This window comes from Lactuca virosa, chromosome 1 (assembly GCF_052849685.1).
Source record: "Lactuca virosa cultivar CGN04683 chromosome 1, Lactuca_virosa_CGN04683_v6, whole genome shotgun sequence".
Lineage (NCBI taxonomy): Eukaryota > Viridiplantae > Streptophyta > Magnoliopsida > Asterales > Asteraceae > Lactuca > Lactuca virosa.
Genome location: NC_136426.1, coordinates 74,251,658 through 74,261,681, shown reverse-complemented (window position 1 = coordinate 74,261,681; position 10,024 = coordinate 74,251,658).

Sequence of the window (10,024 nt, the reverse complement as noted above, 5' to 3'; positions counted from 1 at the left end):
GGCTAATCCTAAACTTTCACATCTTATTGCTGTCAAAAGGATTTTCTGGTATATCAAAGGCAGCCCAAAATTGGGTCTTTGGTATCCGAAAAATTCCGAATTTGATTTATATGCTTTTGCTGACAGTAATTATGGAGGTTGTGAGCTTGACAGGAAATCTACATCAGGAGGGTGTCAATTCCTTGGAGACAGGCTGGTGTCATGGCAGTGCAAGAAACAACATACCGTCTCAACCTCAACAGCAGAAGCGGAATATGTTGCTGCATCTGCTTGTTGTTCTCAAGTTATCTGGATCCAACATCAGCTGTTGGATTACGGTTTGAATTATCTAGAAACCCCCATTTACTGTGATAATGAGGTTGCGATTCAAATTACTAAAAATCCTGTCCAACATTCCAAAACCAAGCACATTGATATCAAAATTCATTTTATCAGAGACTGTTATGAGCGCTCACTCATTCGGCTGGAACGGGTTCCATCTGCTAATAATGTAGCAGATCTGTTCACCAAGCCTTTTAACAAAGCTCGATTCGATGTGCTTGTAGTATTTTTGAAAATGATTCGTTTTGAGGACTAAATTTTTGTTATAAGTTAGGTTAGTTTAAATTTGTGCATTTTAGTGATTTCATTCTCACCCATGCACAAATTTAGGGGGAGAAATAAACAAAAACCAAACAAAAATTCAAAAATTAAAAAAATCCAAAAACATTTTGTTTCTGTTTTATTTTTTTCAGAAAATATTCAAAAATCCAAAAACATTAAAAAATCAGAAAAATTAAAAAATATTGTTGCTAACAGCTTTGCTTGTAGGTGTTGTGATGGGAAGTGAAATAATAATGTGATAACAGACAATCTGAATCTATGTAAGGTACCAAAGTCGAATTGTCTTTGATCTGTGTTCGATGTGCTGGTAGACATGAAAGTTTTCTTTCAAAATGGACTTGACTAGGATCAGATGAACTTAAGAAGTTTAAAGACTTGACAAATCTTGACCTAGATAGTTCTATTCAGTCTGACAATACAACGCTTGGGTAGGTTGAGCAGAGAGATATACATGGAAATCTGCGGATACATTAAATGATCTGTATTTAGAACTGTGGATTGACTTTTTCTCGATGTGCGGACTTTGTCCTTAATTCCGGTATTGACGGGGTGACTGGGGAATTCCGATAAAATAGGTCTGTAGAAAGTTATTTTCTTTATTTCTTACTGTCAGTCATATGTTACTTCCTCTGTGTGATTGAAAGATCCGACATGGACTGTAACATATGCAACTCTGTCTCTCTGCATCTTCTTCTATGCTATTCTTCCTATCTGTGAGTCATATGATGTCTCCTTTGTGTGATTAACAATCCGACCTGGTACACAGCATATGCAATCTTCTACCTCTCAGTCCCTCTAATCTCTGGTTAGTCATATGTTTCACTCTCTGCGTGATTGGAAAAGATCCGACCTGAGTGTACAACATATGCATTCTAAATCTGACTTCTTTCTCAATAACTGTCTGCTCATCCGATGTAAGGAGTATTTTGGAAGTCCTTGATTATTGGGGTATATCAGGAAGCGGGAAACACATTCTAATACAATTAAAATTGAACACTTATAGGTTGTCTGTAGATCTCACTGCTCAATTTAGGTGGACAACAATACCCTTGGTCGTCATCAGCTGAATGGTCTCTACGAATATTATCTAATTTCATAAGATCCAATGACTTGTTACAGTAAATACAAAATTTATCAAAAACTTTCGTATTTAAGTGGACCACAATACCGGCAATCGATCAGACGTAAACATGAAGACAAAAGTATCGATAAGTGAATTATGATTGTCTAACATCTTTGATCCCTATATCACAAGAAAATTTTATTGGTTGTGGTTAATGAGAAATTATTGTTGATTCATTTCAATTTCAAATTTTATTTTTATTATTTTGCTAAGAAAACCAGAAATATTAAGTTTTTTTATTATTTTATTTTATTTTATTTTATTTTTAGCTTAGTTTAAAAGTCTTAGTATTTTTTATTTTATTTTTCATGTCATTGAAATGCATCATGATCAAAAACCTTTTGGGCTTGAGTTGGACCGGGTTTTTAGAAGAGAGTATATAAGGAGTGTGTGTGGTCAAACACTCCTTTCCTTTCATTTATCTAAGAACGGCCGCACACTCCCTTCAAACTCTCTCTCTCTCTAAAAATCTTCAAAAACTCGTTTTTTTCGGAAATTGATCACACAATCGCGAAGGTATGTTCATATCGACTCTCGAAACAGTGTTCTAAGGCTTAATCGACTGTAAATCAATGACTAATTGAAGGAAAACGGGATGTCGGGACGTGTACGGCTGGGCATCACACGCGTTTGGCCGCACACGGGGTGTACGGCTGGGCAGCACACGCGTTTGGCCGCACACTCCGTGTACAACCGCACACTCCGTGTATGGTTGAACACTTCGTGTACGGTTGAATTTCGGTGTGCGGCTGTACACTCCCAATTTCCCTTAAAATATTGAGATTAAGCCTGTAAATGTTTAATATAGCTTATTAATACTATATGATCATTGATAAATCTCTTTTCTTTTCAGTTCAGCATGTCAGGGCTTGAATTCGCAAAGGTTCACAACTTGGCCATTTTCCTTGATGATCCTCCAGCGGCTCACTCAGAATTTCAATTTATAGTCAATGGATTAAGAAGATGTTGCTTGCTGACTGCTTTCACCACATGCCCAGTCATTTACCAACGATTGATTAAAGACTTCTGGAACAACGCGGCTGTAAAGAAGGATAACCGGGCAACAAAGTATCTTGAAGCTTCTATATAAGGAAAGAAAGTGTTGGTTACTGAAGATATCATTCGAGAAGCTCTGCAGATTGGTGATAAGCGTGAATTTCCAAAGGAAATTGAACTTGACCAGACACAAGGAGTTCTAGATCAAATGGGTTATGAAGGAACTTTTCCACCCACTCACAAGAAGCTGTTGCCGCCGTGTTGGAAATTTCTGGCCCATGCATTCGTGAGCTGCATCTCAGGTCGAAGATCAGGTGCAAATGAAATATCTTTGGTCAACACTAGTGCTATTGCTGCCTTGGCTTCTGGAGTAGACTTCAACTTTTCAAAATTTATCTTGCATGAGATGATTTTGAATGTTGAAGGAAACAAAAGGGACAAGTTTCTTATGTATCCAAGATTTATTCAGCTGATCCTAAATGTTAAGCATCCTGAGATTGAAAGAGGAGGAGAGACCCTGGACATCAAGTCTGTTGGCTCAAGTGCTTTTGGATTAATGAAACAAAACCGATCGGGAAAGCTTAATTTTGAAGGAAAATTTCCATTGATCAGATTTGGAATATTTGCTGAAGAGAGTAATCAGTCTGAATCCGATGACCTTTCTTGTCCTATGGAAACCGATGATGTAATTATCTCTCCTTCTGTACATGAAACCAAGGAAGGTCGTGTCTCTCCTGTGGCAATTATAGCAGAGGAGCATGACCAGCTACAAAATGTGGAAGTTGAGAGTAATTTTGATCAAGAGGGAGATAATGGAGAGAATGATGGAAATGATGAGTTTCTCCATGATATGGATTTCACAGGACTCAACAATGTAGACCTTCCCCTTAACTTCGAACTTGAAAGAGAAGGTGAATTTGACACAGGTCTGGATTTCACTGACAGGTTCTTTGATAAAGTCGATGAAGTTGTTCAATCTGCAACTGAGACTAGGGCTGCTAAGAAGACTCTTGAAACTATGCCTCATTTATCTAATTCAATGGAAGAAACTTCATGCCAACGGGTGCAGCATCAGGGATTCCTCCCCTTCATTCTGCTATTCCTACATCAATACCATTTTCAAGTAACCCAACTCAGGCACAGACCTCTCTGCCCCCTGTAAAAAGGAGGCATCAAAATTCGAGGCAGGGAGTGTTTATTTAAAGCCAAACACCACCAGTTTCAGCTACAGCCACCACCACAACTGTTACTACACCACCACTACAAACTGAAGAAGGTCCAAACACTATGTTTGAGACAGGCGGATCGTCTGATGTTCCAGAATACTCCCCCACAAGGCCTTTGCTAGATGAAGCTTCTATCAGACTAGCTAAGCACTTGATTTAGCATAGCCCAGAACCTTCCTCCCGTGGAAAGGGAATATCTTTCGAGGAAGGTCGCTCAGGGGATGATAAGACTTTGGTGTCTAAACTTCAAGAAGAAATTGGTATTCTGAAACAACAGAACAATGAAAAGGACATCATGCTTGAACAACACGGTAACTTTATCGCTGAGCTTCAAGCAGAAAATGCTTTAAAGACAAAACAGATTACTGATCTGCAAACCAATCTTGGATCAATAACTGCCTTCTACTTCGGTTTGAAGAAAAAGCTATTTGAAGCCTTTGGTGACAAGTTCAAATCTTTGTTTCAGCAGCCTCATGGAATTGAAGACCCTGCCACTGCTTCCGACCAGCCTTCCGAAAACGAAGTTTCTTTTGACCAACCTCCTCCTAGAAAAACCAAAATCGTCGATCGATTTGAAAAGGAGCCTGTGAATGCCATTCCTCGGATAAAAATCAAAGATGGCAAAAGAACTGTCACTGCTGAGCAAAAGGAAGGCTTGCTTTTCTTAAAAAGCTCAAATGAGAATCGTAGAGCAGATGAACCTAATCTCACAGTGACTGATCTTAAAAAGAGAAAATTTGGTGATCAATATGGTGATCGTACCGGGATCAAGATGTGAGGTTATGATCCCGAGTCTAAATTATGGGTGGTTAAGAGGAATTGTGGGAACTCAGAATACTACAAAAACATCCATGATTTTAACTCCTGGACGAAGGTCGGTCTCTCTGAGCTCTCAAGAGCTCCATTCCACAATCCTTCTTAAGATCCTAGCGCTACCAATTTCAAGCAGTTCTTGGACAGACAGGTCAGGGATAACTTCCCAATAATGAAGACTGCAAAAGCGTTGGTTAGAAAGGACAAAGATATTCTTGATCCTGAAACTAACCAAACAATGAAGATCATGTTGTGGCCTGCTACATGTCAAGTAAAGAAGATTCCAATGCCACAACACTTTCGTGATGGACATCTCGACGATATGGAATTTTGGGCCTATGATGATGAAACGGCAACTGCTGCCATAAAGTTCAAAAATAGCGAAACCGTTCTGAGGCTCATTAGCGCTAAGGATCTTCTGAGATTCAGAGAGAGAGACATTCATACCTTGGCCCGCCATCAGATCATTTATAGAAGGGAGGTCATGGAAGCTGCTGCAAAAGAATTCACTGGAATGGTTGCCACGATCATAAATGATAAACTTTGGATGGGATCCATGGGAAAATCTGACCTGAGGCTGTTCGAGAAACCAAGTGCTTGAAGACCGTGCTAGCCACAAACCAAGGGGGAGATTGATAGGCTATGATTTAGTGGTTTGTGCTAGGCATTTATCTTGTAATGATCTTGTTTGGGTTTTAGGGTTGTCTATGGTGTGTGTGTAACTTTTTTATATCTGTGTGCGGCCGGACTCATGTGTGCGGCCGTACACCCCGTGTGCGGCCACACACGCGTGTGTGGTTGTGCACTCGTGTGCTGCTGGGGTGATATAAATAGTATGTGTCTGTGTCAGTGTTAGGGGACGTAATTGTGTGTTTCCCAAGGTGTACTTGACATTTATGTGTTATAGATGTGTGCATGCTTGGATTAATTCTTCTTCTACTCATTCTATACTCTGTTTGAACTTGCATTTCAATTGATCACTGATTTGGATCTATTAGATTGAGACTTACACAAAGAAAGAGTGGCTGCCATACGATGAGTACAAGAAGCAAAAGGAAGAGAAATATAAGTAGACATGCCGAGGCTTCTACCAAAAAGAGCAACCACCAGCCGAGAAGAAAGTAGACTTGGAAAATATTTTGACCCGATTTATGGAGGCCTCCGAGAAAAGGCATGATGATACTGATGCAGTGCTAAAGGAACACATGAAAATGATGAAAGAACAGCACACAATGATGATTGACCAGCAAGCCTTATTAAGAAATCATCAAGCATCGATTCATAATCTAGAAGTCCAAGTTGGTCAACTAACTACTTTAGTGAGCAACAAATTATCCTCATAATTTCCCGATAAGAATGCTCAATCCCATGTTATGATGATCGATACTGAAGAAGAGGCCATCTTTGAGTTCCTAGAAGCACTAGAGGTGGAACCAAAGCCATCCGAACCAAAGCCAAAGAAGTCAAAGATTGAAATCGAAGATGTTGCTGAAGTACCAGACTCACGACGTGAGCCCGATATGTTCACGTCGTGGGCTCAGTCTGAACAGAAAATTTTTGTAATTGTTCCGAATTATCAACCGCCTTTACCATTCCCGTCTCGAGCTAATCTCAGCCCACTGGAAAGGGAACATCTGGAGTTTATCAAGCAAGTAAAGGATATTCCTATTAATACTCCTTTTATTGAGTCACTATCTAAAATTCCATAGTATGCTAAGTTCCTTCAAGACCTTATAGACACTCGTCAGCAATTAAAGAAGAACTCCAAAGTTATTATTAGTGAACAAAGCTCAAGAGTTGTATTGGGGGAAATACCTAAGAAGATGGGATATCCTGGACGCCTCACTCTTCCATGTGAGTTTGGAAATAATTTAAAGACTTATGCTTTAGTCGATTCTGGGGCTAGCATAAATTTGATGCCATATTCATTCTATCAAAAGCTGAATATTCAGAAAATGAAGGCTACAAAGATGACCATCCACATGGCCAATCGTTCAACGACGCACCCAAGGGGGATTGTAGAAGACATCCTTGTTAAAATTGGGAAATTTGTTTTCCCAGTTGACTTTGTGGTTATGGATATGAAGGAGGATGTAAATGTCCCAATCATTCTTGATCGCCCCTTACTAAATACTGCTAGAGCTTTAGTCGATGTTCGTGAATCCAAACTTACTTTGAGGATTGGTGATGATGAGGAAGCTTTTAGAGTACAAGATGGATTTCAAGGAGGAAATGTTCAAGGTGAAGTGTTCAATATGGATGAAGATAATGAATGTAACGCTCTGTTCCGAATTGACTCCTAGTCTGAGGTTGTGGCTCGAAGGTCGGTTATTGTTAGGATTATGGCTCGTGGGAAGGTAAGATCTAGACCCATTTGGGTGCGGGTGATGTATTAGAAGTGATCTGGGTGTTCGGTTCGTGTTCTGGAAGCCTAGGGGTATTTCGGTATAGTGGCAGTTCGGGCTTTTGTGTAAAAATGGATTTTTGTTCGGAAGGTCCTAAGAAAAGTTTGAGTTGTTAGAAGTGTTGGGCTTCTCGTCACCTTTCCGTGGATATAAGGATCGCCGGAATCGGGCTTGTAACGAAGAAGTTATGGCCTTCGGAAGTTTCGTGGATTTCAGGCTTAACCGAGTACGCGAGGCGTACACAAAGCGTACGCTGGGGGTACTAGTGAAGAAGGCAGTACGCTGGGCGTACTGACCAGGATGGTCGCGAAGGTTCCCAAGAGTACGCTGGGCGTACTCCAATCAGATCAGAACCCTATTTTAGGGTCTTGGACCCTATTTAAGCTCCTTATCTCATCACCTAACCCTAATATCTTCAGCCTCCATCCCTCTAAACCCTAGAAATCGACCCTTAGCCTCCACTTGAGTGATTCTTGAGCTTTTTGGTGATTTAGTGGGTTTTTGGTGATTATTGTGGAAGAAAGAGTTCCTTGAGGAAGCATTGCTTGGCTTGAAGCTTGTGGATCCAAGCCCTAATCATATTGATCTAACTCCATAAAGTATAAAGTTTAGATCTTGGTGGCTTTCTCATGTGGATCTAGTTGGGTTATGACTTGTTATGTTTGGACCTTGAAGAAGAAGGAACATGGTGATCAAGCTATGGTTGGAGTCAAGCTTCTAGATCCAGAACCTTCATCAACTTTGCAAGCTTTTGGAGGTATAAAGTCTCAACCTTGACAATCTTTCATGTAGATCTAACTAGTTGTTTTTGGTTATGGTTTTGGTCCCAAGGATGAAGCTTTATGGTTCAAATTAGAGCTGGCAAAAATCGACCCAACCCACCAACCCAACCCGAACCCAACCCAAAATTAGCGGGTTGGGTTGAGATTTTCAAACCATTTAACTTAAATGGGTCAACCTGTCTAACTCATTTAATTAAATAGGTTGGGTTGGGTAAAAATTATCAACCTGTTTTCAACCCATCAACCCATTTAACTTTAATATATATATATATATATATATATATATATATATATATATATATATATATATATATATATATAATTTAATATTATTTGAATATTATCATGTATTAATCAAATTATTAATTTGTAAATTATAATGTTGCATTATTATTATCTATGTTTAATAAAATTCAATCCTAATTTTCATCCTTTTTTTAGCGCTGATAATACTGGTCACTCTCCAAAATCACTGTGAAACTAAATTTTTTTTAATGTTATTTGAACAATTTATTTGTATTTATGACTTAGAATTGTGCTTTTGTCATAATTATGAAGTTTTATTTATATTTTATAATTTATTGGTCTAATATTTAATTATATAATATATTTAATTCATTTTGAATGGGTTAACCCAAGTTTAACCCATTTATTTAATAGGTTGGGTCGGGAACTACATAAACAGGTCAACCCGGCGACAACCCATTTATCTAAAAGGTTGGGTTGGGATGGAAATATCAACCCATTTAAATAAACAGGTTGGGTTGGGTTGAAATTTTCAACCCAATTATTAAATGGGTTGAACCCGAATCCAACCCAGGTCGACCCATTGCCACCTCTAGTTCAAATTCGATTCTTAGACTTGGGGTTGCCACCCTTGATGCTATTTGAGTCCCTAAGACAGAAAGTTGCCATCTTGGAGGTCTTAATGGATTCATGCAAGAGTTATGGTTATTTTCATGGAAGTAGATTGTTATACTTTGATTTTGGGTTCATGTGGGTCATATAAGTCACCAAGTCAGTGACTTTATGGATTAAGACGTTAGGTAGAGCTCAGATATGTAATTTGGTCCCTTGGTTTGAAGCATTAAGCACTTAATGGATTTTGTGCATTAGCCGTTTGTACGTTTGGCGTACAATGTTGTACGCTGCGCGTACAACCCTTTTGCCCAGTACGCTAAGCGTACAGAAGAGGTACGCTGGGCGTACGCTTTCAGGAGGACTTAGGCCTTAGTGGACTTCGGACCTTTGGGCCCTAATGGTTTTGGGCCTGGACTTGCTGTTTGTTGGGCCTGGATGTATCTTGGGCCAATATTGGAATAGTTGGGCCTATTGGGCCTTGTGGCCCAATATAGAATGGACTTCACATTTTGGGCCTCAGTTTGGGCCAATTCTTGGATTAGGTTGTTGTGGGCCTTCGTGGGCCAATTGGGGTCAAGATTATTAACTAAGGAGAATACTGGACATTAGAATAAGGTCCATTAGAAAGGTTTAGGCCCAATTTGGAAAATTGGGCCATCGATGGTTTATGGATATTATTGTGTTGGGCTTTTGTTTTGGTTGGGCCTTAGTTTTGGATCATACTGGGCCATGGGTAGAATGGTAATTTTACCCCATGCATGGATTAAGGATTATGGTATGGGACCCAATTGCTAAATGGGTATATTGGTTGGTATTTATAGCTCGGGAAGTGGATAGGGTAGCAGCTAAGGATTTCTTTCGGGAAGCTTCTGCATTCGAGGTGAGTCTCCTCACCATACCAATGGGTCTAAGCTTCTGCTAGTTGATTTCGTGTTATGTGGTATGCTAGTTGATTATGTGGTATGTGATACGCTAGTTGTCTTTGTGATGCTTGCAGGGAAGACCTCGGGGGGTTCCCGAGGCACTAGGGTGTAAGACCTTGGAGGGTTTCCATGGCATCCTTAGTCAAGACCATGTGAGGGTTTCCATGGCATTGGACTAAGACCATGCGGGGTTTCCCATGGCACCCGGAGTAAGACCCTGGAAGGTTTCCAGGGCATCCTTATATGTATGGTTGGTATGACAGTGGGCTAAGACCATGTGGGGGTTCCCATG